General features: G+C 41.2%; 1 long non-coding RNA gene across 1 annotated transcript; it reads right to left on the bottom strand.

Annotated features, from left to right (window-relative positions):
* Positions 1 to 647: 647 nt before the first annotated feature.
* Positions 648 to 25516, bottom strand: LOC121928924. Its single transcript, XR_006103598.1, has 2 exons — positions 25409 to 25516; positions 648 to 923 (listed from the first exon to the last, which is right to left on the bottom strand). It is a non-coding gene; the product is annotated as an uncharacterized LOC121928924 (long non-coding RNA).
* Positions 25517 to 26444: the final 928 nt, after the last annotated feature.

Raw genomic sequence — 26444 nt, 5'->3', positions numbered from 1 at the left:
AAGCTAATTATATATTGCATTTTATTGTTTTTAACTCTGATTATTTAACTGTAGTTTTACCATCGGGATGGCGGGTTGGGTAGGGATTTATTTTGTATTTTATGGTATTTTTAAATGTATTTTTACTGTTGTAACCCACCCAGATTCTTTGTGATTGGGCAGGCTATAAATTATTATTATTATTATTATTATTATTATTATTATTATTATTATTTACATCAGGCACAAATACACATTGGGCACTTTTGCCAATGACCTGTTACACATCTTCACAAAAAGTTTTTTTTAGTGCCTCTGCCATGTAGCTAAGTATACATAACATTGTGTGATATAACACATAAAACATCTTGCATTTCTTCTCCCATTTTGATGTGTGTGGCTTTTTGTACCACTTTCAAAACTTTGATAGAGGAGCTTTTTGTCTGGGTGTTTGTAATTAATGCTTATAATCAGTTGCCCTTCATGCTCCCTTAGTATTTCTGTAGCACCCCCCATTATTGGTGCCCTAAATACATAACTTGTGTTGACAGGAAAGGAAAGGTTTGAGAGCTTGGGAAGGGTAGGTGGGTAGATGAGAAGGAAGGATTGGGGGAGTTTGGGATGAATGATATACAAACATGAAATTGGCTCAGGAAATAACGTAACTCAGGAGTAACTTTCAAATTAAGGAAAGAGATTGTCCATCTCTAACAGAGGCAAACAGCTAATTTTCTGCCACAATTTTTGTTTGATCATCTCTGTTAATAATGAGATCTTACAAGGAACCCCATACCATACCTTAACAGTGTTCATTCTTTCCCTGTTTTCATCTGTAAAACATTGGAGGCTATGCCATAATGGTCCAATTACTACATGCTTGCTTGCTTGTTTTGTTCAATGAGAAAAGCCAGTCCTGTTTTTGAAGTTACAGTTTTCTCTGTGACCTGCAATGAGAGGGTCAGTCAGATATTTATATACGTGATTAATCTTGATTTTAACTTTAAACATTTTGTCTACTAGGTTGCTTCATGGGCTTAAAATAAAGTAACAAGGACTTCACAGGCTTAATACCCATGCCACATTTTTAAAGCTGGGTTTTATTTTCTAAAAGGAGACCTTCCAAAAAAGAAAGAGTAATAAATCATGACACCTTTGAAATCACACTTGTGAGAATATACCTTAAAAATACACTTTTTGTGAACTTTTTAACCAAATACTTTTTGTTACAGGAAATAAGAAGAAAATACTGGCATAAAAAATGGAGGGGCAGGTCTGCACACTGCATAGCAAGATAACAAACTGACTAGAGGTAAAGCAACAACCAACCACAGAGCACTGTAAAAGCAGTCAGTGAGTATCTGTGGGGTCTTCACCACACTTTAGCATTCATGTAAGAAACGTGGAAGCTTCCCTGCCACCTAATGATCTGGTTGTCAGTACTCTCTCAGTTTGAAATCTTGCAGATATATCCTTCAGAAAATAAGATCAAATATGCTCTGCATAGTTAATACAGTTTGAGACTGCTTTAACTACCATGGCCCCATGCTATGGAATTCTGGGATTTGTAGTTTTTTATTTAGCCTTCTCTGTCAGATAGCGCTGGTGTCACAACAAACTACAAAACCCAGGATGCCACAGGATGAAGCTATGAGCTTACTCACTTTACCTTTATGGTGTGTTGATCTGCTCCAGATCCATTCCAGAGATCCATGGGATGGAAACGAATGATACTACACCTTGCCTCATTTCATTTCTGCAGTAATCTCACAATTAAAACACTCCACACATGGATTTTTCTTCTGCAGTATGGTGTCACAGCCGCCATCCCTACCCCGTCCCTTAGTGTCATGATTGGTTCTTTTTTTTAATAGCGCCTAGCTGTTTCATACATTGCCCCTGGCATTTGTTTATTTCATGTGTGAATGAAACAACTTGTCCTCACCTTTTCATTGAAATGCCTCTGTGAATTGCTTTTAAAAAATTACAGTGTACACTTTAGTATTTCAGGGAGTGCTTTTTTGTTGTGATGTTTTAGTATTACAGTGGACTCTTGTTATACGTTGGGGGTTTGGTTCCAAGATCCCCCGTGGATAACAAAATCTGTGGATGCTGAAGTCCCATTAAATACAATGACATAGCATTATAAGAAGTGCAAAATCAAGGTTTGATATTTGAAATTTATACTTTTTTGAACATTTTCAAACCATGGATGCTTGAATCCGTGTATAAAAAATCTGTGTATAAGAAGGGCCGACTGTATAATGTTATAGTGTTTCACCATTGTGAGGGTTTAAACATACCAATGTGATCTTCTTGGAACAATCATGGAAGTAGCAACACTGCCCCCACCATTTCTTTACTTCATGTATGGATGATACAATTGTCATCACCTTTATGTTTGAATATTCAGCCAACATTGAGTATAGCTACGCTACACTGCTATAGCAATATAATTATCATGGTTTCATTCTATGGATTTTTAGATTGGTGAGGAACCAATTTTTCAGTACTATAAAGAACTATAGCACTCCAACAGAGAATTCGCAACAAACTGTAAATCCCAGGGTTCCATAGGATAGAGGCAGTTAAACTGCTGTAACAGTATGGTATAGATACCGTATACTCCATGATTACAGTCTCTTTGTAGATCTTTCCCATCAGATCAGGGAAAGCAACTATGAAATTGGCCAGGCCAGCATGCATGTCCCTATGTCCCATCTATGATCTCAATTTCTCAATGCCTGAATAGGTCACTTGCATTGTTGTATTCGAAACCCAAGAATGGAAAGGTTGGTGCAGGAGGATGATAAATGCTTGTTTGGTCTCACAGGACTTTATCACATGGAGGAAAATCGAAAGTTTAAAAGCAGTTTATCCCATGAAAATGGCACAATTACTATTAAATCACAATTAAGATTTTCAGACACAGTGCAAAAAGAGAGCCATTATCCCAGGAATAACCAAGCAATAAACAGCAAAAAAGCATTTTCAGGATCCTCCTGTGAATGATTTGTTGCTGTTTATTGCCTGGCTATTCACTGGTTAATGCCATTTTAATTGCTTTTCAATGCAACATCATGTGAAAAGCTTTATTGCAATTCTGTGATATTCCCAGGATAATAGCCATTTAATCGCAACATTGTGTGAAAATATTAAGTGTAAATGCGTGATTTTCATGGGATAATCCCCGTTTATACTTCCAGTTGTCCCTGTGTGATAAAATCCTAGTGAAAGCCTCTGGGCATACATGCAGGCAAATTCTGAGCCTTTTTCATAGGCTGCTAGGAATTGACTTACATAGGAAGCATATTGGCAGAGAGAAGTAAATAATTTTTGCAGAGGTTTAATAACTTCCATGGACTTATTTGCAAGGCTGGGAGCCAGTAATGTTTTCAGCAGCATGGCAGGGAGACTTTCGTTTGCCTAGGTTTTTCCATAATAGAATTTGCAGAGAACATTAACTTATTCACAGGGGGTATTTCCTTTTCAGTCAGTTTCAGATTTGGAAGGGGAAAAAACACTGAATGGAATTTGTAGAGTTTCTTTCATGAGTTTTGTGGACTTCAGAACCCAAGGAACAAAGAAAATCTGCTTTCATGCACTTTCCCTTGAACTTCTGTCACACAGCTCCTCATGATTTAAGACCCTGATTGCTTAGATTAAATTGGAACATGATGTTTATATCCATACAGTGCAATGCTAAACAAAAAGCAAACTTGTATAAAAGCATTCAGATTCCAAAGAGAAAAAAAAGCAGGTTGGACTTCACTGCAGCACAGGGGAAACAGCTTTGAACACTCAGAAACAGTTTGGACTTTTCAAACTGACCAGATGCTCTTGTGCAAGTGGAACAGTACACATCTGTGCTACATTTTTTTTCCCTGCAAGATACATTTATTGTCCAATGGCAGTTAGGGATACAGCTCATGGATTTTATAGAATTACCCACCCCAATGATATAGATTGAGTTGTTATTGATGGATATATATGGAGTTGTCTAAACAAGCTTAACTATCATAAGCACTTACCCAAAGCATGGTAAAACTATAGTGCTGAAAATAATGGAAATAACAAACAATAGAATTTAGTGCTTCAAATACTTTCTGGTGGCTCTGCCAGGAAAATGATTCTCCTCCCTTTCCTTCCCAGCCAACAGTTCTGCTAGATCTGGAAAGGGTTGTTAAAGACAGGAGGGGAAATATTAAAAATGATCTCCACCAGGTGTCAAATATACTGGGTATGCCATTACACTTACTCCTTGATAAGTGTTTATACTATTTTGGTCTAACCTGTGACAGCCAAAGGGTTTTCCAGAGTGCCACATTTTGGTTTGGCACATAAACAAGTACAGAACTGGACCATAATAAACCTCTCTAGTGCCACTACTGAACACTCTCCATGACTGCACACTGAATTTCACTGAGTAAGGCCTCATTCCCACTACCTTTTAAATCAGATCATGAATTGGTTTAAACCGGTTCAAATGACCCTGGTTCCCACATAATCCAAATCGCAGAAGCAATTCTGAGAGGGGGGGGCATGTGCTAGAGTCCTATTTAACCCACATCTTTTTGATACTGGTTTTTTCCCGCTTCTTTTTCCATCTCTCTTTTATTCTCCACTTTTCAGCATGGAATTGAGCCTGACAGGCCTTAGGAGGGTGAAAGGAGGAGATGTTGGTCTCCACAGAATCTCTGTGAGGACATCTCAGCCTTCCAGGAGTCCATGAACCACAGGTTAAGAACCACTGATCTGTAAAAACACACTCACATATACACACAATTTCAACTGTTCTAGAGTCATTCCAGCAGACTGTATTCCTGAACAAATTAATATTTTGTAGATGTTAGGCTACAAAATAGCCAGCTACGAAATGAAAGACAACAACAACAACAACAACAACAACAACAACAACAACAACAATAGGATTTATTTATATGCCACCCAATCACTGGGAATTAAGACCTGGCCCAACATTGTAAAAGGGCTCCATGTGTGAGAAGTGAAGGGTATCACTCAGCCCATGCTCTTGCTTCCCAAAGATGCAGAAATACAAAAGGTTAAAGGAAAACTGGCCCTCCTTTGTTGCCTTAATACGTATATGGTAGATATTTGATCTGCCACTCACATCAGCTAGTGCTACTGAAAGGCAGAAGGGAATTTGCTTTCTCCAACAGACATCCTCCCAATAAATGTTATCATGTTACCCATTTTGTCCCTCTAAAAGCCAATGCTGCCAGCAGATATCAAATGTCTCTGCAAACATTAGGACAAACAGTGTGTGAGAATCATAAAAGAGAATGACATATGTACATAGCTCCTGAAGAAAACATAATAGAAAATGAAAACTTTAGGAGCACTTTTTCAGTACATTCTCTAACACAAAGGAAATTATCTAATATGTTAAGTTTATTCCACGATTCACCAAAAAGCATCACAAAAGTATCAAGATTACAAAACTCTCATAAATTCCTAAAGTTTAATATAATATCTGATCACGCCTGACAGGGATACATAGAATGGAAGAACAAATGGAAAGAATGAATGAAATGAAAGACAAATACTGTCTAGCTTCATACACCTGGGAGAAGACATTAACAATTATAGAGCAATCCCCAACCACTCATTTGAAAGAAGTCTCATCAGCAATATCCTGTTGGGATTGCCTCATTCCCTTGAAATCCCTTCTCAAAATCTATTTTCTGTGCAAAATGTTATCTGCCCTAATAAGTATTGCCTTTTTTATGCCAACTGCTACTGTATAGCAGCTTGTCATCCCACTCTCACTTCTTCATAAAGCCCAAATTCTTCCTTCAACTTTGTCCCATCTTACTTTGGGCTCACTCCATCTCTGTAACAGGCAACTTTTCAGGTCCGTTCAAAATGCACTTGAGGCATGCAAGTGTGTGAAAAGACATGTGTCATGTACAAACAAGAAGTTTCAGATTGTGATGTTCCCATGCCCATTGCTACCAGCCCAGCTTGTTTATTTCAATCAGTCAAGAAGATTCAGGGTGGAAGGGTAATAATAATAATAATAATAATAATAAGAAGAAGAAGAAGAAGAAGAAGAAGAAGAAGTTTTATTTATAGACCACTATTCCGCAATGATCATAGCTGTGTACAGTAAAAATTGCAATACAAAATTAGCCCCTACCCACCCACCCCCCTCACTCCCTCCAGGCTGGATGATGACAGCTGGCCATGGAGGGAGGGCTCTGTCTCTTCAGGGCAGTCCCAATGGTGTTGGACCCACCCCCTCACTCCCTCCAGGCTGGATGATGATAGGTAGCTCTAGAGAAATATGGTTTAGCACCTTACGTAACACAGAAAAACTGAATTTAGCCAGAATCATCAACAGCCACTTTCTTAAACTGGAATCTCTCAAGTATCTTCAACCCAACTGTAAAGTTCATACATCTCCCAGTATTCTGCGGAGATGAGGCTTCTGAAATTGCTGGGTTTACTGATGTCTAAATAAAGAAGCATAACATGACCACCACTAAGTCCATCTGGCCACCAGAGCTTGTTTTAAAGGAATGAAGAACCTTTTCTTTGTAGCAGTAGGAAGTTTTTGCGTACTACACAATTGTAGCACTATGATTCCACTTTAACTGCCATTGTTGCATTATATAGAATCCTGAGTTTTGTAGTTTGGTCATAGGCACTAGAGGAGCCCTCTGGCTGAGAATTCTATATGCCCCTCCCTAAACCACATATTCCAGAAGGCTATACGATAAAACCATTGTGGTTAAAGTGGAATGACAGTGGTACAACTGTGTTGTATAAAAAGCACCCTATCAATGGGCTGCATTGGAGGAAAATGAGCACCAAGCATTGAGAGAATACTGATTTGAATTCATTTGCCAAAAGGGGGACTGGTGGGTAGCATTGGGAGCCATGAAATTGTAACCCAGGAGGCACTTTCCCCTCCCCTTCTATAAGAGAAAAGGTTTCCTGACAAGTGGTGAATACTATCAGAAAAAATCATGGACATTACAATCTGATTGCATGCCCTCCACCTGCTTCCTTCTCAAGCCCTCCAGACCCATTCAAGAGTCTCTCTGTCATGATAACACTATGATGCCATGGTGTGTCCTCATTCTCTCTCTCTTTCTCTCTCTCTTTCTCACACACACACACACCTGGAAACATAAGAAGGAAAGGCAAAAGAGTTGTAAAGTTTTAAAAACATTTATTTCATTAATCCTCTTCCTCTTCCTCCGGAGATATAAATCACTACCACATGAAAGACAGGGATAGATCAGATAGATAGATCAGTAGCTGCTGACATTCCTCTGTCAGCAGTTAGTTTCGTCTGGGAACTCTGATCACTCCCAATCCAAAAATCTCCCACCATAAGGGTAAAAAGGCCTTTATAAAGGCATGACTTTTCATATATATTTCTGTTGGACAGGGGGATCTCTGTGTGTGTGTGTGTGTGTGTGTGTGTGTGTGTGTGTGTGCGCGCACACGCACACGCACACGCACACACCAAACAACAAAAGGGGGTGGGGATGGAGGAGGTAGTGTTAGCATACCCTATGCCCCTCCTCCTGGATATGCAGTCTCATAATTAATATCAAGAGCTGGGCATGTTTCAAGGTCACAATGACCTGTGGAAACTAAAAGTTATACACATGTAGGAGTTACACTGACTAGAGGACATATGGGCAAGCTAGATAAAACTAAGACAAGGAAATGGGTTTGCTGATCAACTCATACAGCCACAACAAGGCTCTTTACATTTCTTCTTGCAGTGGAAGCTAAAGAAGCAATTATTAAATCAATCAGGGACATTACCCTTTATCTCATCTTCTGATGTTCCAACATCCCTTTCCTGTGCAATCAACAAATGATTGTGTCCATCTAACCAGTGTTAAAGCCATCAAGCCTTTCTGGACCCTTCTGTAAGGCCTGGTACATACCTTTAAAAAAGGACAGACTTGACACAGCCTGTTTCCCTCTGGAGGGACGCTGCAGTAGCCAAACTGCACGGCGTCACTCAGGAGTAAAAAGAACCTGGAAAAAATGGATTCTTTTTGGGTTGTAAGGCGGATGTCATGAGTATGGCACACTCGTAATGTAAGCGATGCGCAGCAACATGTATATGCTGCACATCACTTACATCAAGATGGCAGCGCCCATGTAGACGGGACACCGCCATGATGTGGTGGTACCATCTGGCCTGGGCCTGAGTCTCCTGAAAAAAAACATCAAAGTACTTTTCTCTGTCCAAACTTCCATATGTGTCATTCTGATAGGATTGTATGATTCTTAAGATTGTTTTGATTCTTGTATGTTTTCATGCACCCTTGTACATTTCTAAATAAAATATAGTCACCCCTCCTAACTTGCGGAGTTGGGATCTGCAACCTTGAATACTCACAATCTCTGTTGTTTCCAATGGGGTGTGCCCCTGCGGTGTGTGCCCAGTGCACACATGTGGGCATGCGCCCCATTCAAGCCTATGGGGCTTGGATATGCGCAAGCTTTCATATTTGCAGGGCGTCCAGAACTGATACCCCGTGAAAACAGAGGGCCAACTGTACATTAGTTATGAAATTTGGAGCACTTTCTACAGTTAGCACTTGTATACAAAGGTGAAAACATCCCCACAGTTACCCTCCTCTGAGTTATAACTTCTGAGCTTCTGAGCTATAACTTCTCCAACTTTTAAGGAGACATTGGCATTGCTAATGGGGACTCCTACACCCTACATTTTAGGGTAACAGGGAGCAGTTCCAATGCTATGTGCAACCAGGGTTTTGCAAAAATGGATGCTGTAATCCTAGAATGGTTTCAAAGGTGTGCAAAGAAAGAGAACAATTCTGGTTGCATAGTAGTTTTTCAGACAATGGCACTGTAGTAGGAGAACAGCCATGTGGATAAAGCTCTATGTCTTCTGATGCAAGATCTCAGCCAGCATTTTCTAAACAGAATGTTATTTTCTAAGCAAAAAACCACATTCAAATGTTGTGCCGATTATGTCTTGAACTGCAGGATTCTCATTGGTCCACAAACCTTTTTTTCCAAAATCTGAAAAACATATTTTTCAGCAATTTAAAAAATAACAATATTCTTTCCATCCATAAGGGTTACCAATCCTAATTGTAACACACAGAGTATACTGATCAGTACAATATAAAAATTATAACTAATTATCACACATGTATACTGGTACACTAAATCGCACCCTTGACTGGTTTTGACAGTAGCCATGTTGGCAGAGGGAGTCTCTGGGGTTTAGTCCAAAGACGTAATTTTTCCCAAGTTGTGACTGAGGAGGATGGCAGCATAACAACACAAGTATTTATTTTCAATTTCTACAACTAATGTGAAAGTGTGGAAAGAAAATAAAAAGGCAGACAATTTATTAAATAATTCTCAATAACAGAGTATTCTATGGTATGGATTCTACCTTAAGGCAGCCAAGGAAGCAACATGTGTAAAGAGGCATGGAATGTAATTTAGAGAAATGTAAGAAAATACAGGCTAGTTTATCTTACTGAGTGGTGCCTCACTGTAGCGAAGAATAGCACAAACTCATTTTCCCCCTAAAAAACCTGGGTAGACAGTGGCATGTAAGTAATGAGGAGCTAGAATAAATGACAATAAGAATACTATTAGAATTTCTTGAGCATAAAATAGACAGGTATAACCATGGTCAGGTTATGCAATCTGTGTAGGTGACAACGTGGCACTGCCAAAATCTCTCAAAATCTTTCACTCCTTTTTACTGTGTGCCACTGCTGCCACCACTTATGTGATGGTGAGACTCACTCACTCAACTAGTTTTCTTGGATGGATCTTTTTATCTCAATGCTGTCACCAATATGTGTTGGCTACCTCACTAGCTGCCACCAAATTGCACAACAAGACCCTCAAACTCAGGTCCCTCACTTGACTGACTCTCACACTTTTCTTTTACCCCTGGGCTACTCTGTAAGTAGACAGGGCACTCATTATTTTGAGTGTTCAGAGGATTAAAAGTATTATTAATCAATGGTAGCGTTTGGCTTAAACAGTGTGTCCACTCCCTATGCTGCAATCAAATGAATGGGGCATTCGCCCATGGCGCACATGCACTGCCCCACCACAAGCACAAGCAGAGCTTGTGGTTACGGGGAATTTGCCTTACATAGAGGGGTTCGGAATGGATCCCCCTCATAAGGAGAGGCTACACTATAGTTTCTTAAAATACCTTAAGTGACCACACGTTGAAACAAAACAAAAGAAAACTTTATTTACAAGATGGTTGGTTATAGTACAGTGTGCCCGTGTCATACACAAGCGTGCTTTACGTGGCTTTCAGCATACACTGAAAACCGCATGGGTGGTAGGGGTGGCGCATCCCATAGGGACAAATGGAGCGTATGCCCATGGTGCGAGCACGCCGCCACACCACCATGTTGCTGCACTGCCACATGCAGAAGCTCCATTAATTTAAATGGGGCTCGAGAATATGCATTATTTGTTTTACGCAGGGGATCCGGAACGGATCCCTGCATAAACAAAAGGCACACTGTATCTCTTTTCTGATGGATTCAGAGCTGATATGGTGTTTATGTCCTTAAACAGTTATAGTTTAACATGTTGTTTGACTAGAATGAACTTTAAACCTTTATTGCTACCTTATGCCTTTTCCAGCCACACCAATTCAACTTCCACACTTGACCTCTTTTTAGGCCAACCTGGGTACTCCACCCCCTTCCCACTGCCCCTTTCAGCAGTGTATCTCATTCACCGTGGCTGTTAAAACCTCTCAGGGTCTAATAAACCTCTAGCTGTAACTCAGAGCTCTGATCTGGTCCCTATATAATTCCCTATCTATTTCATACATGCTCCTCTCTTCCTATTTATACTTGCTCCTGGGAGTAGCCACCATCTTTTATTGGCTAAGCTTTCATTAGCTCTTTCCAGGCTCACTCTGATTGGATGTTGCCAATACTCCAATCTTCCTTTTCTCCACACAACCCAACAGAATCATACCCCAAAGTTCCACTTCGATAGGCTGAAATTCAGTGGTTGAATGTTTTCCAGCATAGAGATGCAGAAATGGGGAAAGCTTTGTCCAATGAATGTATACTTGTTGCACAAAGTCTCAAAGGCACAGGGTTCCTGCTAAAATGAAAGAACTGGCATACCTGAGTATCCATCTCCACCATCTGCCTATGGGTATTATGTGACCATGCAGCTTGTCTATCATATTTCACCTCCACATCTTACTGCCTACTTACTGATTTCTGATTAGCACAGGATGCAAATTATACCAAGCCAGAAATTTGTACGTCTTATTTATTTATTTATTTATTTATTTGGAGTATTTATACCGCACTCTTCAGTCGCAAAGGCTCTCAGAGAGGCTTACATTTTTTTAAAAAAAATTAGACAGTTCCTTGCCCTCAGGCTTATAATCTAAAATACATGATGCAAAAGGAGAAGGAAATGGTGGTGGGAAAGGGATCAAGTTCAATTATTCTTCTCTACCTCTGGGGCCATGGAACTAGCAGATGGGCTAGAGGTAGAGCTCTTCATGTTACTTGGGCTAGGCCCAATGGAGCTGGCCTGCCTCTCTCCCCCTCTGAGGCCGGATGATGGTGTCTAGGTTCCTCCTTGACGTATAGATCATTTCTGTCTAGTCCCAAAAGCAACCCTCCATCATATCTTTCCCATCCTTTGCTGCCTGATCATTTTAAATGGGACTATTATTATCTGTATGCAAAATATGTGCTCAGCCATCCCAAATCTCTCTCCATGAGATCCATCAAGTGTTCAACCTATTTACTATTCTACACTTTCCATAAGCACAGCTCCCAGAATTCCCTGAGGAATGTCATTAGGTGCTGGATAGAAGATTCTAGGAGTTGTCATCCAAAACAATAACTTTTCCAAGCTCTGCTCTAGAATTAGCCTGGATCAACGACACTCAAAGCATATAAGCAACATTTCTTTGTGAGGAACAACAGTATTATTTTGCTACAGTTTCTTATTGCTAAAATCTGTTCCTCTGTTGGAGAGCAGTCAACCCAGGACCATCTCTGAGGTGATAGGCTGTTTGTTATACATGGTTGGACAGCCAAATCAGAGGAAATGCTGATGTGCCCTTTATTTTTGTTCATTTCAGCTCTTACTCGGCTGACTGGAACAAACACATGCTCTTCAACATATTGCAAAATATGTGGCTATTTAAGGGCCACAGCCTAAACTCCCTACGCTGGCCTAAATCCAGCCTTGATGCAACCCTACAAATTATTGCAAAATTATCTATCTTATGCTTTAGTATATTACAAACTGCAATTTATAAAATCATGTACAGTCCCTTGACAAAAAGGTCATAATATGTGTGTTTGTGTGTGCACCAGTTGTGTACCTGGGTGGAGAGTAAAATAAGGATATCATCCTCCCTCTTGAAAAAATAAGAATTCCTTCATATAATGACATTTTCCATTAATCCTAAAATTTACAGCATTAAAGTAACTTAAATTTTCAATTAAGATTTAGAATACAGTTTAGGCACCAAAAAAATGAAAGTGAGGGGAGGGGGAAGAGGCAGGCAAAGTTCCTAAGGGAATGCAACACAACAAGAGTTCTAAGTGTACACAATTTTCAATATCTCACAGAATGTCTGCATTGATCAAATGAACTAGTTTCTCTCTATTCACATGGTGCCCTATTCATGATGCAGGGCCACATGCCTGATTCAACTGTGGGCTATCTTTACAACATGTGGCCAATTTCTCACCAAATCTAGTTCATCCCTCCTTTAAACCTGATTAAAAAGACTTACCTTCCAGGAAAATCTGGAGCACTCCAGAGCAATGCCAGGTGACTGTTTACACACATGTCCCATTGTGCCACCTGGCACTGCCACCACTGGCATGAGCCACTCTTTCTGAAGTCACAATGTGGAGCCCAGCCATGTGATTGACACTGGTCACCTTGTTTTTAACCTGAGAGGGAGCAACTCATACCAGCTGTGGTGTAGCCAACCACCCAATGTCATAGTTTTTTGTGGGTTTTTTCGGGCTATGTGACCATGTTCTAGCAGAGTTTCTTCCTGACGTTTCGCCAGCATCTATGGCTTGCATCTTCAGAGAATGCCAGCCACAGATGCTGGCGAAACGTCAGGAAGAAACTCTGCTAGAACATGGTCACATAGCCCAAAAAACCCACAAAAACTATGGATGCCGGCCATGAAAGCCTTGAACACCCAATGTCACTCCATATTGCAGAGGTAATGGGGGGAGTCCAGGCCAATTCCAAGGAAAAATACTCCAGGAGCATCCCAGAATATTCTAGTCAGTGTATCTGCCCTCAGTCTTGCAAAATGACTGAAGGCAAACTTGATTTGGAGGGATGGAATTCTCATTTAGAGGTGCAATGTCCTTACCCCGCACCCCCTACAGCTATACCCATGGTGTGCATGTGTTTTGCTTTTCAAATAAAAAATATATTTGCTTGCAAAATATATGCATCTGTACTATTCTAAGCTCAATATTAAAAGCAGAATAGAAGCCAGCTAATAGTTAAAAGCATTTTAGTGCAAAGACTGGGTCTTTTTCCTCCTCTGGTACAAGAGGCATTTACTTTTTTTGTTACATTATTACACTGTCAACCTGTGCAGGCCTTTGGCAGGCATATTTAAGAACACCCCCACCCTGCAAAAAAAAAAAAAATTCCCATACCTAACACTCTCTAACTTCCAATTAAACTTGAAACATCAGCCAACTTCAAAGAGAACATTTTTGCCATCAGTCCTGTAGTACGCAGCTACTGCTGTACATTGGAATGCTGACATCGATCAAAAAAGAAAAAAAATGAAGCCTGACTCACATTTGACTGCAAGCTGCTGTGACAGATATATTTTTTCATTAACTCCCCAGACCTCACAAAATTCCTTACACTTCACTTGTGAATGTGATAATTGACTACATGTGTGCATTCGTTCCATATTCAACCACACAGCCCTTGTGATGTTGAAAAATATGGTTTCAAGGGCATGTGATTATATCAATGCATATCAGGCTTTTCAAGAATCAATCCCCTGCTCTCCTGTGGAAAGTAAGCACTGCCTGGAGGTAAGAAAGAGAAATAAGTTTTGATAAATGCTAAAGATTTTGGTTCCAAAGCAGGTTTGCCAATGGTGGCCCCTTGAGTAGTATAGGCCCAGAGTCTCAAAAAGAAAGCTGAGAGGCAGCACCGGCCCAAAAATAGGTGCTGCCTGAGATATAATGACAAACGGGATCCTAATCAAAGTGCATAGTGCCTAAAGTGAGGGAAAACATTTTGACATATGAGGCAAAAAATTCGGCAAACACTTCCCACTTATTCTTTCAGATAATCACCACCAGCAGCAGTAGAACAAAAAAAAATTATGCAAAAATATGATTTATCATCTGCAAAGAACTGGTGAGAACATGAACCTGAGACAATTGTTTAAAATTGTGACTGAAAAGTCTATGGCGCTGGGTCCACATGGGCCAGAATATTGCAGAAGCCACCCAGAGTATACTGGTCCTGGGCTGAGTATACTGGCCCCAACATCCCCCCATTACCTGGGGCCCTCCATTGTGATGCTGGGTGGTTGTTTGCATGTATGCCTCATTCATGTTGCTTAGCATGGCCACCACCATAACAACTCACTCACTCTGAGGACAAAACAAGGTGCCCAACACTGATCACACGGCTGATTTATTCTGACTTAAGAGTGAGTGACTCGCCGTGACAGTGGCCACACCACATGACACAGATGATTATGAGGTCTATTTTGACTTTGTAAATTTACTTACATATTGAATACATGTTTTTTTTAAAGCTAAATGCTCTGAGCCTTTGTACTTTTATATTTCAGACTCACTTGCATCACAACACTATCATGATTATGGGAAGAAAATATGACTCTCCTGCTGTTGCCCTGATGCTAAGTGCATTGACTTCAAAGTAAGTATCATTTTGTAATTTAAAAGTTTGTTGTTTAATGCAATAATAAAACAATTAACACTGGTAACCGTGGACATGCCTGAGTATAACATGTTGTGGGGTTTTTTAATGTTTAGGAGAAACAAAGGATGTGGTGGCAAGCAGTATCACCTTCAGTGCGCCTCAGCCTTGTTAATAGCAACCTTGTTTGCCTCGTCATTTGTTGTTTTTTGAGGACACTTGGGCTGTGAGGCCCAAGACTTTGGCCACATGGTTCAGCCCTAGCTACACTACCAGCAGTAACTTTCTGGTTCTGTCTAGCAAGATCAAACAATGGTGCCATACTTGTAAGGAGTAAATACCCTCAGTTCTTTCAAAGGAGCTTATTGCACGGCTCTCTGTGGCACGAGAACAGAACAGAAGGGTACAGAACAGAGGGAGAATGTATCTTACTGCATGGGAGACACTGCCGATGCTGCCATAAGTCCCCAATCCATTCCCCATCCATCCCACAGCAGCTGATTTTCAAGAACTGTTCAGAATCGTTCTTGAAAATCGGCTGCTGTGGGACGGATGAGGGACAGATTGGGGACTTATGGCAGCATCGGTGGCGTTCTCCCATGTGGTAAGACACATCCCCCCCCCGTTCCATACCCTTCCGTTCTGTTCCATTCCTGTGCCACAGAAAGCCATGCGATAAACTTAATAGTTCAAATGATGGATCACAGGGATGTCTGGAAGCTGGCTTTCCAGGTGCAGGTGCTTTTAACAGCTATCTCAAAGACTGAGAAGCTTCTGTACTTTCTGTGCATCATTAAGGACTTCTTCCTCCTACACAAACCTATCTTCTAAGGTTTTGTGGGAGGCAGTCAGAGACAGGGTGCTCTCAGTGGTGATGCCCACTTTGTGGAATTCATTCTCTAGTCCTCTCTACCTTGTGCCTACTCTTAGATGCCATGTAGGGATTATGAAAGTCCTCCAGCCCCCACTTTCCAGGAAGCAGCCACTGCAGTTGATGGGGATCTGTTCCCCTCTTGGTTGGAAAAGAGGTGAGTGATGTCCCCACCCTCCTTCACACAAGAAGTCTCTGATGTGAGAGGAAATTTTATTCATTCATTCGTTCATTCATTCATTCATTCATTTAATTTGTATGCCACCTTTCTCCCAGAAGGGGGACCCAAGGCAGCTCATAGATAAAAACATTTTTTGAAAAATTACAACAAAATTTAAAACAGCTTAAAATCATCTTAAAACAATATAAAATTACATAAAACTGCGACAACATTCTTGCTTCTGCCTGTTGCACTGGAGATTGTTCACAGGAGAGGGTGGACAGAACAACCAGCTGCTTCCTAGGCAACAGGGCAATGGACTCCCATCAGTCACAATGCCTGCTCTCCAGTAAGTGGGGATTCAGGAGACCAGGCCAAGATTCACTACATAGCACTGTAAATACGGTGCCAGAATACTCCAGAAGCAGTCCAGAGTATTCTGGCTGGTGTAGACAAGCCCTAAATTCTCCTGTCCTTTCACACCTTAAATGACTTTGAATAAGTTTCAAAACCCCTTTCAATTGCCTGTAGCTGTTCCTGACATTTTTACTGGGTTTTCCCACAGTGGGTTTAGTGTTCTCTATTGCTGCTTTTGTGAGTTTAATTTTTTCTTGTCTTAAATTTTTCTCATCTTTAATCTTTTATTTATAAATCAGCTTGAGAGTATGTACAATGAAAGTGAGATATAAATCAGAGCAATGAGTTAATTGGTTAATTAAGAAGCCAACTTGTGGAGACAGCCCTAGAGTTGCTAAAACCTGATCAAGAAATTGAGTTGTCACCAATATGACTTTGTTACCAACCTATAGGGACCATATTTTGGAGTGTTCCCTATGGAGACAGCAGAACCGTTCTTCACTGAATCTGAGCAAGCAAGAATTGGCTCTGATGCAGGTGTGCCAGTAATTGCAGCCCTCCCTCCAAGTGCAGGGACTGGTAGCATTTGTAGTTGTGATGAATAACTGAATGACTCTAACTCCTTCTCAGGAGCTGTCGCAAATTCTGGGAAGCTGAGCCACAGAAAAATGTACCTCATGACTGGATTGGGCTGCCTTTATGAGTCACCTGACCGCCACATGAGAGCCTGCCAAGGATGGATTATTCTTAAAAAACAAAAACAAAATAAGATTTAAAAAATCTGGCTTTATTGTTTCTCAGGTTTTACATTGCTGAGCTTCCTTTCTAGAAAAGGATAATGCTACTGACAAACATCAAGGTCTAGGGGAGGGGATTGCCAACGGGCTCATTCTGGGTAGGCAGATAATGTGGCATAAATGCCTTTGTGACTAAATAAACAGGGCATCAACATGGTAACCATTTACAAAGCTTTGTAACAAGCCATTAGATGAATTGACAGCCTTTGTTTTCGCACTTAATCCCTAAAACCACTTATTTTATCATGCACAGCAACACGGTAGGAGCCAGGACAAATGAATCAATAACTCCAAGCTGAATTATGACAGTAAAAATTCCACTGCTATCAGGAAATGGCTTTGCTCTGGCCCAGAAGGTTATTAGCAGCAATGTATCACTTGTCTTAAGGCAACACAGGCTGACAGCATGCCTGGGAGTTTTCCAAAGCAGCTTGAATGATGAAGAAAGAAGGTTGGTTTGTCTTTCAGGAAAGGGACCTATTACTACAGCATATCTGTCTCCTGACCCTGAGGAACACCAAATGGTAAAAAAAGGCCATTGGACTCCCATGAATTGGGAGATGGAGGGCCTGTGGGGTGGGACCTAGCTAAAAAGGGAACACAAGTCATATATTTATGTTCCTTTTTTTTTTTAGCCAAAGAATTATCTATCCTTGATCCAAATGCCATGCTATGTGAACTACCAATGTTTTGTTTTTGTTTTTAGTCCATCTCTAGTATTATCACCATTAGAATTTGGGGGTTATTATTATTATTATTATTATTATTATTATTATTATTACCCCGCTCTTCAGCCAAGGCTATCAGAGCGGCTTACACTTTGTTAATCAGACATTGCCCTAATTTCTGTCTGTCGTGCCGAAATGCATCAACGCTGCTGTTGTATAGAGTCCAGAAGTTCAGGAAGTCACCAAATGCCATGCATACTTCCACAATACTTCTTCTGTGTTTTCCTCTAATCCCTTTCACATTGTCCTCTCATTTTATGTTTCCACAACATTGTTTCAATTACTCCTGCTTTTCACATTAAGGCACAGCAATGGCTGGATTATGACTTGAGGACATGATGATACCCCTTCCCTCGTTCCTTGTAGAGAATCTGACTAGTCTTTTAGCTGAATCTTACTCTAGAATTGGTGATGAACTAGCATTGTCCACCATGTTCAAGGGCATGGCAGTTTGGCAGATAAAGGACAAGCCATGTGGCTCTTGTCAGGGATGATGGGAGTTGTGGCTCTTCACCTGGCCTGGAACTCACCACCTGGTTGTGCACCACGCTGACCAGTTTTGGCCAGTTGTTATATCTTTGCAAGAGTTGCAGAGAACAGGCTGAAGACCCCGACAAACTCTTCAAGCCTTCTCACTCTTGCTTCCACAGAAGTCTTCACTCTTCTTCACCAGGGTCCTGCTGGTTCTTGTAGCTTCACCCAAGACACCAGACAACTCAGTAGTCTTATATAAAAGATCTACTTTATTCTACTATATACACAGCTCCAAACAATACTCAACTCCTCACTCTACTACCCACAACTACTACCCACAAAATACAATGGGATCCATAGTCATTATTATAGCCAAAGCATGGTACCACCCACTGTGGTCTGTTTCCACCCAGTAGGCATGTACATTATTCCCATTGGTTCTCCTTGTTCATCCCACAATTAATGATTTCATCATCTCAGCCTTGACCACTTAACAATTGTCAGGTGTGTCCAATTATTCACTATGCATTTCTTGTCCTTGGCACTCAGTATTTGTTAATTGTATTACCATTCACACCTGTGTGGTTCTCCATTGGCTTCTGCTGAGTCACTCTGACTCTCACATACATCTTTTATTTCACTTACTGTATAACCCATGTGGCTTTTTCCTTAACAGCTCAGGCAAATCTGTCTGCTGGGTGTTTAGCTATGACAAGAAGAACTGAACGTATGGGTGAGGCATAAGAGAAATGGCAAGCAGTATGCCGCCACCACCCCAGCATCTGCTGACTGAAGCAGTCATCTCATTCTCCCTGAGTTTAAGGCTGACATTGACCACAATATCCACACGAAAGATTCTTTACAGTTTCAGAGCTTTTCAGCTGCAATTTTAACAATATACTCCCATGCTGCAATGCAACTGAAAACAAACACACCAGTTCACAATGAATGCCTCCTAATCAATTTTGGGAGGAAACTAACATGGAACTATACATTGCACCAGGCAAATCCCATGACAAAAGTGCCAAGATAAATGTGTGCATATGTCCCCTCACCTGTACACTTATGGCAATGCTGAGAATTACATATGCAAGAAATACTCTGAGGTGGTTTTGCCAGTTCTGTCCTCTGAAATTCAGCATCTTATATTTGTTGGTGGTCTCCCATCTAAGTACTAACCAGATCTGACCCTGCGTATCATCCAAGATCAGAAAGGATCTGGTGCTTTCAGGTGATTTAGGCCAGGTGCCAAGATAAAAGGAACAGATCTTTTAAAATGGCATTAGAAAAGTTGCTAGAGAAGTAGTAGGACTTATAACTGTGTTCATGGTTATTCAGAATAACATAGGCTGACAGAATCTATACTTTACTGCAAAACACTATAAAATTAGTGCCAGGATACCAAATAATAATTCCTCTATGTGAAAAAATCCACTATTTAAATCCATCTCAGCTTTGATAAAAGAACATACCTTTAATGTGGTGGTTGTTGTTGTTGTTGTTATTATTATGGAACAGCAGTCCATCAAAGCTTAGTTATATAAACAAAGAAATATCAGCCAAGTGCTGGAGAAACTGTAATGAAATTGGGAGCTTTTCCCACATTTTTGCACCAGTAGTTATGTCAACAAAGACACACTTTTCCAAGCTCTGTTTTTAACAACCTTGCAAACACTTCTTTTAAGAATACATGGGAATTGTAGCCCAACCAAATAAACATTTCCAAGCTATAGTCTGAACAGCAAACACCCTGCAAGAGCCACTTCAAAACAGCCTGTAGTACAGTGGTACCTCGGGTTACAAAATTAATTCGTTCCGCCGTCGCTTTCGTAACCCGAAAAGCCTTCGCAAGCCGAAAACCCATAGGCGCTAATGGGGAAAAGCCGCGATTTCGTGTGAAATAGCGCCGAAAAGCACCAAAATTTTCTTCGTAACCCGAAATAACCTTCGTAACCCGGAACAGTTATTTCCTATGGGATTTTTTCGTATCCCGGAAATTTCGTAACGTGGGTATTTCGTATCCCGGGGTACCACTGTAGTGACAGGCCACAAACCTCAGTAATGTGTGTATATTTGTGCTTGGGTGTAACCTTTCAAGAATGGTCTTGCCCTGAGATCCTTCCACCTTCTTGAGAGGACCAAAGAAGAGGGGGCAAGCCCTAAGGTCTGCGAACCCTAGATGTGTGCATATATTTATCCATTTTTCAAAATCAGAAGTGGACCTCTGGTCACTTCTGGATTAATTTTTCATTTGATATTTTTGGCAGTTTTTGTAGAGTCCCTAGGCAAAAAGCTGGCCACAGGCATGACACATTTGTCCATCCCTGCTCCATAATGATATGCAGTTGGCTCTCCACATTTGCTAGGGTTAAGGGAACAGGACCCCATGAAAAACCACTAATAAAAAAACACTATTTTTTAAAATCTGAGATGACACCTCTCTAGGAATCTCTAGGTCCTCCAGTGCAACTCTGTGGTCAACATCTGCCAGAGGTTTACCATAGAATCATGCTGGAGGACCTAAAAGTGCCTAGAGAAGTGTTTCTCTAGGAATCTCTAGGTCCTTCAGTGTGACTCTATTGCCAACACCTGGCAATCATACTGGAAAACCTCTAGATTCATAGAGAGAACATATTAATCAAATTCGTGAATAATCATATTGGCAAAAGTCAAGGCCACAAATGTGGAAGGCCAACTGTAGTGTAAAGAGGTGGTAAATTTTCACAGGGAGGGGGGATTATGGAGGCACCTTCCAGACTGAAAAGGGTATGCAGCTATTGGTAATTCCACTTTCTTCTTGACAGATGCCTCTCCAGTTCAGTGCAAGAGCATATCCAACCTGGGCACAGAGGTATGGTGAGTAGGCACGACATGAATCAATTGCATTTTCACACTTCTTTTAGCTTGCCCTGTACACCTGGCACAAATCACCTTATTCTGGCCCAATACAAAAAGTGCTGTGCTGGGGCCAGTTTAAGGGCTCCATAGGGCTAGGTGTCAATATGTGCCCAACCCTAATAGCAGTACAGTGGTACCTCGGGTTACGAAATTAATTCGTTCCGCTGCCGCGTTCGTAACCCGATACATTTCGCAACCCGAAAAAGAGGCGCCTGGCCATTGGAGGCGCGCTGTTGCCTGTCCGCACCAAGCCCCGCCCCCGGCCGCGGGGGGAGTGTAGCCCTGTCGGCACAGGATTAATCTACCTTAGAGCTGGCCAGGAATACCCCTGTCTTTTCTGGAAGCCGGGCTGGGCCCCGAGGAGAGCTTCCTCTCGCTGGCCGACATCCTCATGTCTCAGGAGAGGCTGCCCTGCCGCGCCGAGGCCGCCTTCCCCCGCTTGGCTGCAGTCCTGGGAAAAGCCAGCGCCGCCGCGGCCCAAGACGCGCTTCCTGAGGTAAGGACTACAGCTCCCAGCGGCACCCGGGGCGGGAGTGAAGACGGAGCGGGGGCGGGGTTTTCTGGCGGCTTCTGTTTTCCTCCTCGCATAGAGCTACGACTTTTAAAGAGTGACCCGCTCCTAGTTTCCCGTGTGGAGATCGCGAGTTTTCTGGATTAGCCCACAGGCTCCATGTATTCACCCAGGGGCATTTCTATGGCTCTGAGAATCTCACCAGGGTTAAAAAAAATTGGGTATGGAATGGCACAGCAGGGCAGAATTTGGTGATAAACCCCTCTATGGATCCTAGGCATGGCAGGAGCTTGGATTAGATTCCCTTTGTGGGCCCTTCAGACTCTTCGGAATATGTCATTTGTGTGTTTGGGTGGTGGGAAGGATGTGATGAGTGGATGTGGCCGTGTTTAGTCTCCTGAGGGGCCTAATGTGACACCCCCCCCCATGGAAGGGGGAAAGACGAACTCGCGATCTCCACACGGGAAACTAGGAGCGGGTCACTCTTTAAAAGTCGTAGCTCTATGCGAGCTATGCTAGCCAAGTGGGGGAAGGCGGCCTCGGCGCGGCAGGGCAGCCTCTCCTGAGACATGAGGATGTCGGCCAGCGAGAGGAAGCTCTCCTCGGGGCCCAGCCCGGCTTCCACCGGAGAGTAGGCCTCGGCAGTTAAAGAGGTATCAACCTGCATTAATTCTGTAGCCTAGGATGCTGGGAGAGACTGTCTCTGGAGGGCTCTTGGTTTGTACTGTAATTTTCGTAAGCCGAAAAAAATATCGTAACCCGGAACAGTTTTTTCTAGTCTAACTTTTTCGTATCCCGGAAATTTCGTAACGCGGTTATTTCGTATCCCGGGGTACCACTGTACACATGCACCATCTTGCTGTGGCTCCATCCACACAGGGCATGCGATGACAACGTGCGGGTGTCCGCTTGCCCAAATGGCACTTGCCAGAAGTGGCGGCATCAAGATACATGAGGGCCATTATGGCGCTCCTAAAAAGAAGCTGCTCTAGGCAGCTTCTTTTTAGAGAATGCGTCGGTGCCACATGGTGCGGTTGGCATGGCACCAACGAGGGACAAAAACAGGCGCATGGAACCACCCATCTGTATTCCCCCTCAGTTGCCTTTCCCCACAACACACATGGTTCATCTTACCTGTTCCTCCATTGCCATGCCATGTACCAGACCTCAGCAATGTAGTAGCAGCTCTTGAGGGGGGAGGGGGGTTAAAGTAAATGAATGAATGTAACAACAAGAATAGAAGGTGAAAGCTAGGTAGGCTGTTTCTGCATATGTGAAATTAAGTGAAATCCTGCAGTGCAATAACTCATTCTGCTTTAGAGTGCCAAGAAAGGAATATAAAGACGTCTCGTGCTGACATCACATATGCTGCTAGGTTTATTTTGATGCTGTTACAATTCAGGTTCCTCTATCATGCCACCCTGCCCCATCCTTGAAAGAGAAAGAGAAGGCAGGAATTTGTGGACTTTCTAACTCAGGTCTTTAATATGGGGGGGGGTAGTGTTTTTTTAAAAAGCTTTTAACCATTGCTGCTTCCATAGTGCAGAATTAATACAGCTTGATACTACATTAACTATAATGACTCCATCAAAGGAAATTCTAGGAATTGTATTTTGTTGTGACACCAGAGCCCTCTGACAAAAAAAAAAAAAAAGCTAAATATCTCACAAAACTACAAATCTTAGAAGTCTACAGCACTTAGCCATGGCAGTTAAAGCAGTGTCAAATAGCATCAATTTTGCAGTGTAGACACAGCCCATGTAAAATGCAGTGTGGCTATATGCTAATTAATGGAGTACAAGGCTGCTTCTGCAAGCAGTTCCAATGACTGAATTTCAGTTGGAAAGGCATTTAATGTTATAAGACTGACTTTTGCTGCAACCTGGACATTGTTGTTTAAGGAACAGTTTGGACTGAACATCCAAACCAGCCCCAGTCTCACCTCTACTCGGCTATATTGATTACAATATTAAACCAGCCAATATTAATTGCATTGCAGATTTATCATAAATCCCTCTCAACCTCTCATCTTCTGCAAAATGGGTGTAATAGGTTATATTTGTGCTGACATAGAAGGAGCAATTTTAAAAAATATTTAACAACATTTTAGCAATACATTTTCCATACAAAGTGAAATGGGGGGTAGAAATCCTGTACTTGGTGCTATGTTTTGTTTGACCCTGGGAAACTCTGCTACTCAGTCAGAGCTATGCTCATATCTTGAGGGGGTTTTTTGTGTGTCATTTTCTACTGTCATTTCTCACTTCTGCCTCAGGGAAGGAAAAAAAGACAACCCTAAAAAAGACCAGAAAGTTCTGTCCCTGGAGATTGCCAATTTATTTTTATTTTATTTTTTCTATACCTCAAAAGGAATCCAGACTTTCAAGAAGGAGACTTTTTCAGCCAGTGCGTGGTAAGAGTTATACTGTACACTGTTTCAGTAAATTTCCATTGTTATACATGATAGTCTTTTGTTTACATCATGTACAAAATTCACAACCGCTTATATTTACAAAGAAGCATAAACCATTTGAAGGTTTCACACACACAAGAAAGTTAATCAGATTTAAGGTAGATTTTGGGCCCCGCATACCGATCAAGAATAAAGCCATTGAGAAGTGGGTAGATGAAAATATTGTAAAATACTCATTTTAACTATAAGAAAATCATACTATCCTTACATGACAGGGGTTGGCAAGACAAGGCTCACAAATGACCCTTCTTAATTTTGCAGTACCTATGAGCTGCCCCCTCAAAAATATTATAAAAGGCAAGTATTACTTATAGAAACTTTCAGGAGATGAAACTCTCCTTTGTGTGTTGCCCATTGCCTTGCTTTCACCAAAAATGATTGCTGGAATTCAATATGACCTATTACATTATCAAACTTTATGTATAAGCAACATACCAGAGGTGCTAAGAAGCCCTTCAACGAATTGTGTAAATATTTTATCAGGACACTGACAAAATCGATGCACGTTGGTAGCAATGCACATTGCAGCATGATGCATGTAACTTTACAATGTACGTTGGCACACAATGGTACATAGTAACGTAACATCAGTCCTCTACTGGATATGGATGTTATGCAATTGTGCAATTGTACTTCCTGTAGACATAAATTCACTTACAGAGTTGTAAGCCCAAACAGTATTGCGGCGTATGTTTCTATGAAACAAGAAACCACCCGTCAAGGAACAGCTTCTTGTTCACAGCATTACAGATCTTTTGTTCTACTTGGATCTGATATGACTCTGGAACCACAATTACAGATGACACAACCAAGAGGCATTGCTCCACAGACTTTAGATTGAGCAAGCATTTCAGCTTGGCTGTTTGAAGAAAGATAACAATTGTGTGCTTTTCACAAAGAGAGGCACAGCTACAATTATTCCTTTCTTATGTAACAAGTACAAATACTACAGATAACAATTTTTTCAGATACAGAGGACTGATTGTATGCAATCCTTGTAAAATTTATTTGCGAGTAAGGGTCAATGCAAGCAATCAAAAAACCACCCTTAGCACACAGTGCCCTATATAGAATCCAATGTAGATTGCAGTTAGTAACCTGGCAAAACAAACATTTGATCACTTTGTCATGAGAGTAATGTGATAAACTGGAAAATGGGAGACACCTCTGCTTCAGTCCAGAGTCTGGAAAATATAAGTTTGATGTAATGTACTTACCTGAAATGAGTTCCGCTGTTCTTGTTGTTGCTACTGTTGCAATGAGGATGTAATGAAGTTGCATTGCAAAGTTTTGTTTTGTTTTGTTTTATTAACATTTTATTCAAGTTTTCAGATATATACAATACAAGAAATACATAAAATATATTAAAAACACTTGTATATTTGCTAGCGGCTACCATTCTTTATCTATTGTTTTCCAATTAGTAAGAAAAACCTATAAGGAGTGTTTTTTTTTTCTTTTACAGTTTATCTACTTCCTCTTAAATTAACTGTTAAAATATCAATGTTTCCTCAAAAAAAGAAAAGAAAATATCTCTCAGCAGAGACCTTGGGAAATTTTTTTTTTTGTCTCTCGAGTATCTCATAATCAAGTTTATTCACAGTGTTTTCTCTATTTTGGAGTTGCTCTGCAAAGTTAAAGCAAAGAATTAGAATATTGTTGCTTTGAGAGAGGGTAGCAGTGAGACATGTTTTCTAGTTACCTTTTTCTAGTTGACTACTTAAAGGGATTTTTAGTCATTTTTGATCAATTTTTTCACATTTTATCAGTCCTAATTTTTTTTCCAGCGTAATGAAAAAGTAATACAGCACATAATGTTACCACCCACATGGTAACAAGTAATGGCAATGGATTATTTCTTAGAACTGTAATGGGTTAGTGTGTAAAGTTGCATCTAACAGATAACCTGTCTAGCTCTGGTTTGGTCCCTTTGGGGAGATACAGACAGGCAGCTCCATGCTGCCCGTTTTTGCCCCTCATTGGTGCCGTGCCAGCTCCACGGCACCAACGCGCTCCCTCAAAAGAAGTTGCCTAGAGCAGCTTCTTTTTAGAAGCGTCATAAGTGGTGCAATGCAGCACCATGACGCCTCTTCCAATGAGCATTGTTTGGTCACTCAGACGCCCATGCATCACAATGCAAGTGAAACATACAAGAGACCACACCAAAAATTACCACAGACTCTGCTACTGTAGTTCCAGAGTTTCTCCTCACCATTCCCCATCAATGAGGAATGAGGTTTCAATGAGGAAAGG

This window comes from Sceloporus undulatus, chromosome 4 (genome assembly GCF_019175285.1).
Source record: "Sceloporus undulatus isolate JIND9_A2432 ecotype Alabama chromosome 4, SceUnd_v1.1, whole genome shotgun sequence".
NCBI classification, from domain to species: domain Eukaryota; kingdom Metazoa; phylum Chordata; class Lepidosauria; order Squamata; family Phrynosomatidae; genus Sceloporus; species Sceloporus undulatus.
The sequence above is the reverse complement of the archived record's forward strand: the minus strand, read 5'-3'. Positions and strand labels throughout refer to the sequence as shown.